Source organism: Arachis stenosperma, chromosome 5, assembly GCF_014773155.1.
Source record: "Arachis stenosperma cultivar V10309 chromosome 5, arast.V10309.gnm1.PFL2, whole genome shotgun sequence".
NCBI classification, from domain to species: Eukaryota; Viridiplantae; Streptophyta; class Magnoliopsida; order Fabales; family Fabaceae; genus Arachis; species Arachis stenosperma.
In genome coordinates, this window is record NC_080381.1 from 68,876,002 (window position 1) to 68,886,443 (window position 10,442).

The window sequence follows — 10,442 nt, forward strand, 5'->3', positions numbered from 1 at the left end:
ATAGATCAGAGACTATGTTTGCTAAGGTAGAAGGGCTCTATTCAAAATTCTCTATCTGTTGCTGAGAGGATGATGGAAAAGGCTTGCTATTGCTAAACCTGTTTCTTCCACCATTATTAAAGCCTTGTTAGGGATTTTGTTGATCCTTCCATGAGAAATTTGGATGATTTCTCCATGAGGGATTATAGGTATTTCCATAGACTTCACCCATGTAATTCACCTATGCCATTGCAGGGTTATCAGGATCATAGGCTTCTTCTTCAGAAGATGCCTCTTTCATACTATTGGATGCATTTTGCAATCCATTCAGACTCTGAGAAATCATATTGACTTGTTGAGTCAACATTTTGTTCTGAGCCAATATGGCATTCAGAGCATCAATTTTAAGAACTCCCTTCTTTTGAGGCGTCCCATTATTCACAGGATTCCTTTTGGAAGTGTACATGAATTGGTTATTTGCAACCATGTCAATGAGTTCCTGAGCTTCTGCAGGCGTTTTCTTCAGGTGAATAGATCTACCTGCAGAATGGTCTAATGACATCTTAGATAATTTAGACAGACCATCATAGAATATATCCAGGATGGTCCATTCTGAAAGCATGTCAGAAGGACACTTTTTGGTCAGTTACTTGTATCTCTCCCATGCTTTATAGAGGGATTCACCTTCTTTCTGTCTGAAGGTTTGAACATCCACTCTAAGCTTGCTAAGCTTTTGAGGAGGAAAGAACTTGGCTAAGAAAGTCGTGACCAGCTTATCCCAAGAGTTCAGGCTATCTTTAGGCTGAGAGTTCAACCATACTCTAGCTCTGTCTCATACAGCAAAAGGGAAAAGCATAAGCTTATAGACCTCAGGATCAACTCCATTGGTCTTAACCGTATCACAGATCTGCAAGAATTCAGTTAAGAACTGAAAAGGATCTTCTGATGGAAGTCCATGAAACTTGCAATTCTGTTGTATCAGAGAAACTAATTGAGGCTTTAGCTCAAAATTGTTTGCTCCAATGGCAGGGATTGAGATGCTTCTTCCATGGAGGTTGGAATTTGGTGCAATAAAGTCACCAAGCATCTTCCTTGCATTGTTGTTGGGTTCGGCCATCTTCTCTTAGCTTCTTCTTCAGAGTCCTTTCAGGTTAAGGATCTGCTTCAACAAGAATGTCCTTGTCCTTGCTCCTGCTCATATGAAAAAAAGAGAACAGAAAAGAAAAGAAATCCTCTATGTCACAGTATAGAGATTCTTTTATGTGAGTAAAATAAGAAAAGAATAGAAGAAGGAGAAGAGAAAAACTCGAACACAGAGAGGAAGAGAGGGTTCGAATTTTAAGATGAAGAGAAGTGTTAGTAAATGAATAAATAAATAGAAGGAGATGAGAGAGAAGAGAAAATTCGAAAATAATTTTTGAAAAAAGGTTAGTGATTTTCGAAAATTAAGAGAAGAAATAAAATTAAAATTAAAATTTGAAACAATTAGTTAAATAAAAAGATTTTTGAAAAAGAGGAAGGTGATTTTCGAAAATTAGGAAGAGAAAAGTAGTTAGGTGGTTTTGAAAAAAATAAGAAACAAACAAAAAGTCAATTAGTTAGTTGAAAAAGATTTGAAAATCAATTTTGAAAAGATAAGAAGTTAGAAAAGATTTTGAAATTAAAGTTTGAAAAAGATATGATTTGAAAAAGATATGATTAAAAAGATATGATTGAAAAGATATTTTGAAAAAGATTCGAAAAGAAAATTAAAAAGATTTGATTTTTAAAATTGATGACTTGACTAACAAGAAACTAAAAGATATGATTCTAGAAATTAAAGATTGAACCTTTCTTAACAAGAAAGTAACAAACTTCAAATTTTTGAATTAATCACATTAATTGTTAGTAAATTTTTTGAAAATCATGAAATAAAGATAAGAAAAAGATTTTGAAAATCAATTTTAAAAATTTTTGAAAATACTAAGAAAAAATAAAAAAAGATTTGATTTTTTTAAAAAAAAAATTTGAAAAGATAAGATTTTTAAAAATGAAATCTTGACTTGACTAAAAAGAAAACAACTTATTTTAAAATTTTTTGAATAAGGAAAATATATTTTTTATTTTTGAATTTTTAATGAGGAGAGAGAAAAACACAAATATGACCCATAACATGAAAATTTTGTATCAAAACCAATGATGCATGCAAGAACACTATGAATGTCAAGATGGACACCAAGAATACTTTGAAGATCATGATGAACACCAAGACTTATTTTTGAAAAATTTTCAAGAAAAGAAAAACATGCAAGACACCAAACTTAGAAATTTTTAATATTTAGACACTAAGAATTCAAAAATGCATATGAAAAACAAGAAAAGACACAAAACAATAAAATGTAAAGATCAAACAAGAAGACTTGTCAAGAACAACTTGAAGATCATGAAGAATGCAATGCATGAAATTTTTGAAAAAATTTTAGAAAATTAAAAATATGCAATTGACACCAAACTTAAAAATTGACACTAGACTCAAACAAGAAACACAAAATATTTTTTATTTTTATGATTTTATTAATTTTTTGTATTTTTTTCGAAAATTATTTTGGAAAAATGAAAAAGAAGAAAAATTTTTGAAAGATTTTTGAAAACTTTTTGAAAATAAAATAAAGGTTAAAACAAGAAGAAAATTACCTAATCTGAGCAATAAGATGAACCGTCAGTTGTCCAAACTCGAACAATCCCCGGCAACGGCGCCAAAAACTTGGTGCACGAAATTGTGATCTCAATGGTGCCAACAGCTTGGTACGCTGGTGGACGAAATTGTGATCACTTGTTATTTGTTTATAAAGGATGTATACTCTTATGGCACTGTTTATTTTCTTCACAACTCCGTTCAACTAACCAGCAAGTGTACTGGGTCGTCCAAGTAATAACCTTACGTGAGTAAGGGTCGAATCCACAGAGATTGTTGGTATGAAGCAAGCTATGGTCACCTTGCAAATCTCAGTTAGGCGGATTGAACATTTGTAATAGTGATAATTGGATTGTTCTAATAAAAAGGAATAATAAAAGGGATAGAGATACTTATGCAGATTCATTGGTAGGAATTTCAGATAAGCGGAATGGAGATGCTGTAGAGCTCTCGGACGCCTGCTATCCCATTGCTTCTACTCAATCCTTCTTACTCCTCTCCATGGCAAGCTTTGTATAGGGGTTCACTATCAGCTGTGGCTACTTTCATTCCTCTCGGGGAAATAACCTGTGCGGCTGTCACTCGCACAGCTAACCAGTCTGGAGGCATCACCCATGGTTGATAGCTACATCCCATCCTCGCAGTGAAAGCTAATGCACGCACTCTGTCACAGTACGGCCAATCACCGGTTGGTTCCCGCTCCTACTGGAATAGAATCCCTCTTTTGCGTTTGTCACTAACGCCCAGCAGGTTAAAGTTTGAAGCACGTCACAGTCATTCATGAACGGAATCCTACTCGGAATACCACAGACAAGGTGAGACTTTCCGGATTCCCAGGATCCTACTCGGAACACCACAGACAAGGTTGGACTTTCCGGATCCAGATGAATGCCGCCATCTATCTAGCTTATACCACGAAGATTCTGTTGGGGAATCTTAGAGATACACATTCAAGCTTTGTTGCATGTAGAACGGAAGTGGTTGTCAATCACGCGCGTTCATCAGTGAGAATAATAATGAGGGTTATCTAACTCATCATCATTCATCATGTTCTTGAGTACGAATGAATATCTTGGAATAAGAATAAGATAGAGAATTGAATAAAAGAAAATAGAACTTCATTAATCCTTGAGGTACAGCAGAGCTCCACACCCTTAATCTATGGTGTGCAGAAACTCCACCGTTGAAAATACATAAGTAAAAGAAGGTTCAGGCATGGCCGAATGGCCAGCCCCCTAAAACGTGATCAATGATCTCCTAAGATGAAGAATAAAACAAAACTGAGACCAAAGATGTCTACTACATTAGTAAATCATCCTATTTATAATAAACTAGCTCCTAGGGTTTACATGAGTAAGTAATTGATGCATAAATCCACTTCCGGGGCCCACTTGGTGTGTGCTTGGGCTGAGCTTGATTTATCCACGAGCAGAGGCTCCTCTTGGAGTTGAATTTCGAGTTATGATGTGCTTTGGGCGTTCAACTCCGGATTATGACGTTTTTCTGGCGTTTAACTCCAGAAAGGAGCGTGTACTTGGCGTTCAACGCCAGTTTGCGTCGTCATTCTTCGAATAAAGTATGGACTATTATATATTGCTGGAAAGCCCTGGATGTCTACTTTCCAACGCCGTTGAGAGCGCGCCAATTGGAGTTCTGTAGCTCCAGAAAATCCATTTCGAGTGCAGGGAGGTCAGAATCCAACAGCATCAGCAGTCCTTTTGTCAGCCTTTTTCAGAGTTTTGCTCAAATCCCTCAATTTCAGTCAGAATTTACCTGAAATCACAGAAAAACACACAAACTCATAGTAAAGTCCAGAAATGTGAATTTAACATAAAAACTAATGAAAACATCCCTAAAAGTAGCTCAAACTTACTAAAAACTATATAAAAACAATGCCAAAAAGCGTATAAATTATCCGCTCATCACAACACCAAACTTAAATTGTTGCTTGTCCCCAAGCAACTGAAAATCAAATAGGATAAAAAGAAGAGAATATACTATAAGGTCCAAAATATCACTGAATATTAATTTAATTACATGAGCGGGACTTGTAGCTTTTTGCTTCTGAACAGTTTTGGCATCTCACTTTTTCCTTTGAAGTTCAGAGTGATTGGCATCTCTAGGAACTTAGAATTTTGGATAGTGTTATTGACTTTCTTAGTTAAGCATGTTGATTCTTGAACACAGTTACTTATGAGTCTTGGCTGTGGCCCTAAGCACTTTGTCTTCCAGTATTACCACCGGATACACAAATGCCACAGACACATAACTGGGTGAACCTTTTCAGATTGTGACTTAGCTTTGCTAAAGTCCCCAGTTAGTGGTGTCCAGAGCTCTTAAGCACACTCTTTTGCTTGGGATCACGACTTTAACCATTCAGTCTCAAGCTTTTCACTTGGACCTTCATGACACAAGCACATGGTTAGGGACAGCTTGATTTAGCCGCTTAGGCCCGGATTAAATTTCCTTGGGCCCTCCTACCCATTGATGCTCAAAGCCTTGGATCCTTGCTTTGGAATTTTCGCCTCTCTCTTTTTTTTTTTTTTTTTTTCACTGCTTTTTCTTGCTTCAAGAATCAATTCCATGATGTTTTTCAGATCATCAATAACATGTCTCTTTGTTCATCATTCTTTCAAGAACCAACAATTTTAACACTCATAAACAACAAGATCCAAAGACATATGCACTGTTCATTCATTCATTCAGAAAACAAAAGCATTGTCACCACATCAAAATAATTAAACTAAATTCAATAATAATTTCGAAAATTATGTACTTCTTGTTCTTTTGAATTAAAACATTTTTCTTTTAAGAGAGGTGAAGGACTGATGGATTTTATTCATAGTTTTAAGGCATGGTTACATACTAATGATCATGAAATAAAGACACAAAACATAGATAAACATAATAATTAAAAACCGAAAACAGAAAGAAATAAAGAACAAGGAATGAATCCACCTCTAGTGGCGTCTTCTTCTTGAAGGACCAATGATGTTCTTCAACTCTTCTATGTCCCTTCCTTGCCTTTGTTGCTCCTCCCTCATTGCTCTTTGATCTTCTCTTATTTCTTGAAGAGTGAGGGCGTGTTCATGGTGTTCCACCCTTAGTTGTTCCACATTATGGCTCAAATCTTCCAAGGAGGTGCTAAGTTGCTCCCAATAGTTGTTGGGAGGAAAGTGCATTCCATGAGGCATTTGTTGATGGTGAACCTCCTCTTGTTCTCCTTGAGGGCCGTGAGGAACTTCCCTTGTTTGCTCCATCCTTTCTTGGTGATGGGCTTGTCTTCTTCTATGGAGGCATCTCCATCTATGATAACTCCGGCTGAATAACATAGATGGCATATGAGGTGAGGGAATGCTAGCCGTGCCATGTATGAAGGTTTGTCAGCTATTTTGTAGAGTTCATTGGCTATGACTTCATGAACCTCTACTTCTTCACCAATCATGATGCTATGAACCATGATGGCCCGATCCACAGTAACTTCAGATCGGTTGCTTGTGGGGATGATGGATCTTTGAATGAACTCCAACCATCCTCTAGCTACAGGCTTGAGGTCCAGTCTTCTTAGTTGGACTGGCTTGCCTTTGGAGTCAACTCTCCATTGGGCGCCTTCCACACAAATGTCCCTAAGGACTTGGTCCAACCTTTGATCAAAGTTGACCCTTCTAGTGTAGGGGTGTTCATCACCTTGCATCATAGGCAAATGAAATGCCAACCTCACATTCTCCGGACTAAAATCCAAGTATTTCCCCCTAACCATGGTGATATAGTTTTTCGGACTTGGGTTCATACCTTGGTTATGGTTTCTAGTGATCCATGCATTGGCATAGAACTCTTGAACCATTAAAATTCCAACTTGTTGTATGGGGTTGGCTATGACTTCCCAACCTCTTCTTTGAATTTCAAGTCGGATTTCCGGATACTCATTCTTCTTGAGTTTGAAAGGGACCTCATGGATCACTTTCTTCTTTGCCACAACATCATAGAAGTGGTCTTGGTGGCTCTTGGAGATGAATCTCTCCTTCTCCCATGACTCGGAAGTGGAAGCTTTTGCCTTCCCTTTTCCTTTTCTTGAGGAAACTCCGGCCTTGGGTGCCATTGATGGTGAATGAAAAATAAAAAGCTTAGGCTTTTTACCACACCAAACTTAAAATTTGCTTGTCCCCAAGCAAAAAGAAAAGAAGAGTAGAAGAAGAAGAAAATATGGAGAGAGGGAGAAGAGAGGGTTCGGTTATGTGGGAGAATGTGGGTTTGTGTTGTGTGAAAATGTAAAATAAAAGAAGGGTATTTATAGGGAGGGGGGAGGGTATAGGTTCGGCCATGTTGGGTGGGAAAGGGTGGGAAATTGAATTTGAAAGTAGTGGGGGTAGGTGGGGTGTATGGGGAAGAGGGGTTGATGTGAATGGTGAATGGGGTAATTGGGAAGAGGAATTGAGGTGATAGGTGAAGGTTTTTGGGAAGTGTGACATTGAGAATGAGATTTGGATTAGAAGAGTGTGATTAGGATTAAAAGGAATGTGGTAGGTGGGGATCCTGTGGGGTCCACAGATCCTGAGGTGAGGATCCTGTGGGGTCCACAGATCCTGAGGTGAAAACAAATACCATTCCTTCACCATATAGGCATGTAACATGCCTTCATGCATCATTCTGGCGTTCAAACGCCCATTGATGCTAGTTCTGGGCGTTAAACGCCCATGTTATGCACGTTTCTGGCGTTGAACGCTAGTTTCATGCTTGTTTCTGGCGTTCAGCGCCAGATTGTCCTCTGTGTGCGCATCCTGGCGTTAAACGCCAGGTTGTTGCTTGTTTTGGGCGTTCAACGCCAGAAAGATGCTCTGTTCTGGCGTTGAACGCCAGAAAGATGCTCCTTCTGGGCGTTGAACGCCAGCCCGTGCGCCTCCAGGGTGAAAAATTTTTTTCTTCTGTTTTTGACTCTGTTTTTAATTTTTTTGATTTTTTCTCGTGACTCCTCATGATCATGTACCTAATAAAACACAAAAATAACAAAGAAACAAAATAAAATAAAATTAGATAAATAAAATTGGGTTGCCTCCCAACAAGCGCTTCTTTAATGTCAATAGCTTGACAGTGGTTCTCATGGAACCACAAGGTGATCAGGTCAATTTAAGTGTGGTATTCCCAACACCAAACTTAGAGTTTGGATATGGGGTTTGAACACCAAACTTAGAGTTTGGTTGTGGCCTCACAACACCAAACTTAGAGTTTGACTGTGGAGGCTCTTCTTGACTCTGAACTGAGAGAAGCTCTTCATGCTTACTCTCTTTTGTCATAGAGGGATGGCCATGTGCTTGAAACACAAGGTATTCTCCATTCAATTGAAGGACTAATTCACCTCTGTTGACATCTATCACAGCTCCTGCTGTGGCTAGGAAAGGTCTTCCTAGGATGATGCATTCATCATCTTCCTTCCTAGTGTCTAGGATTATGAAATCAGTAGGGATGTAAAGGCCTTCAACCTTTACTAGCACGTCCTCTACTAATCCATAAGCTTGTCTCACTGACTTGTCTGCCAGTTGTAATGAGAACAAGGCAGGTTGTACCTCAATGATTCCCAGCTTCTCCATCACAGAGAGTGGCATAAGATTTATTCCTGACCCCAGATCACATAGAGCCTTTTCAAAGCTCATGGTGCTAATGGTACAAGGTATTAAGAACTTGCCAGGATCTTGTTTCTTTTGAGGTAGAGTTTGCTGAATCCAAGTGTCTAGTTCACTAATGAGTAAGGGAGGTTTACTTTCCCAAGTCTCATTACCAAATAGTTTGGCATTCAGCTTCATGATAGCTCCTAAATATAGAGCAGCTTGCTCTCCAATCACATCTTCATCCTCTTCAGAGGATGAATATTCTTCAGAGCTCATGAATGGCAGAAGGAGATTTAATGGGATCTCTATGGTCTCTAGATGAGCCTCAGATTCCTCTGGATCCTTAATAGGAAACTCCTTCATGCTTGAAGGACGTCTCAGGAGGTCTTTCTCCTTAGGATTTTCGTCCTCCTCCTCCCTAGTGCATTTGGTCACTTTGATTAAATCAATGGCCTTGCACTCTCCTTTTGGATTCTCTTCTGTATTGCTTGGGAGAATACTGGGAGGAGTTTCAATAACTTTCTTACTCAGCTGGCCCACTTGTGCTTCCAGATTTCTAATGGAAGATCTGGTTTCATTCATGAAACTGAAAGTGGCCTTTGACAGATCAGAGACTATGTTGGCTAAATTAGAATTGTTTTGTTCAGAGTTCTCTGTCTGTTGCTGAGAAGATGATGGATATGGCTTACTATTATTCAGCCTTGCACGTCCACCATTGTTAAAACCTTGATGGGGTTTTTGTTGATCCTTCCAGGAGAAATTCGAATGATTTCTCCATGATGAGTTATAGGTGTTTCCATAAGGTTCACCTAAGTAATTAACTTCTGCCATGGCAGGGTTTTCAGGATCATAAGCTTCTTCAGAAGCTACCTCTCTAGTACTGTTGGATGCATGTTGCAGTCCATTCAGATTCTGAGAGATCATGTTGACCTGTTGAGTCAACACTTTGTTCTGAGCCAATATGGCATTCAGAGCATCAATTTCAAGAACTCCTTTCTTCTGAGGGACCCCATTATTCACGGAATTCCTTTCAGAAGTATACATGAACTGGTTGTTTGCAATCATGTCAATGAGTTCTTGAGCCTCTTCAGGCGTTTTCTTCAGGTGAATAGATCCACCTGCAGAATGATCCAATGACATTTTCGAAAATTCAGAGAGACCATAATAGAATATATCTAATATGGTCCATTCTGAAAACATGTCAGATGGACATCTCTTGGTCAGCTGCTTATATCTTTCCCAAGCTTCATAGAGGGATTCACCATCTTTTTGTTTGAAGGTTTGAACATCCACTCTCAGCTTGCTCAGCTTTTGAGGAGGAAAGAACTTATCTAAGAATGCAGTGACAAGCTTATCCCATGAGTCCAGGCTGTCTTTGGGTTGTGAATCCAACCATACTCTAGCTCTGTCTCTTACAGCAAAAGGGAAAAGCAAGAGTCTGTAGACTTCAGGATTAACTCCATTTGTCTTTACAGTGTCACAGATCTGCAAGAACTCAGTTAAAAACTGGTAAGGATCTTCAGATGGAAGTCCATAAAACTTGCAGTTTTGTTGCATTAAAGCAACTAGTTGAGGCTTAAGCTCAAAGTTATTGGCTCCAATGGCAGGAATGGAGATGCTTCTTTCATCAAATTTGGATGTTGGCTTAGTGAAGTCACCAAGCATTCTCCTTGCATCATTATTATTATTTTCGGCCATCACCTCTTGTGCTAATGTTTCTGAAAGGTTGTTTCTGGATTGTTGTAATTTAGCTTCTCTTAATTTTCTCTTCAGAGTCCTTTCAGGTTCTGGATCAATTTCAACAAGAGTGCCTTTATCCTTGTTCCTGCTCATATGAAAGAGAAGAAAACAAGAAAAGAAAAAGAAATCCTCTATGTCACAGTATAGAGATTCCTTTATGTTAGTAGAAAAAGAAGGGGGTAGAAGAATAAAGAGGGGGATTCGGATTTTTGGAGGAAGAGAGGTGAAGAGAAGTGTTAGTAATTAAATAATTAAATAAAAGGAGAAGAGAAAATTCGAAAATAATGTTTGAAAAGGGGTTAGTGATTTTCGAAAATTAGAGATAAAATGTAATTAAAATTAAAACATGAAACAATTAATTAAAAAAGAATTTTTGAAAAAGAGAGAGATATTTTCGAAAATAGGAAAGAGAAAAGTAGTTAGGTGGTTTTGAAAAAGATAGAAAC

General features: G+C 38.2%; 1 non-coding gene across 1 annotated transcript; it reads left to right on the forward strand.

Moving 5' to 3' along the window:
• Positions 1–595: 595 nt before the first annotated feature.
• LOC130932233 (small nucleolar RNA R71) lies at positions 596–703 on the forward strand. The gene has a single exon (XR_009067392.1). It is a non-coding gene; the product is annotated as a small nucleolar RNA R71 (small nucleolar RNA).
• The last annotated feature ends 9,739 nt before the right edge of the window (positions 704–10,442 follow it).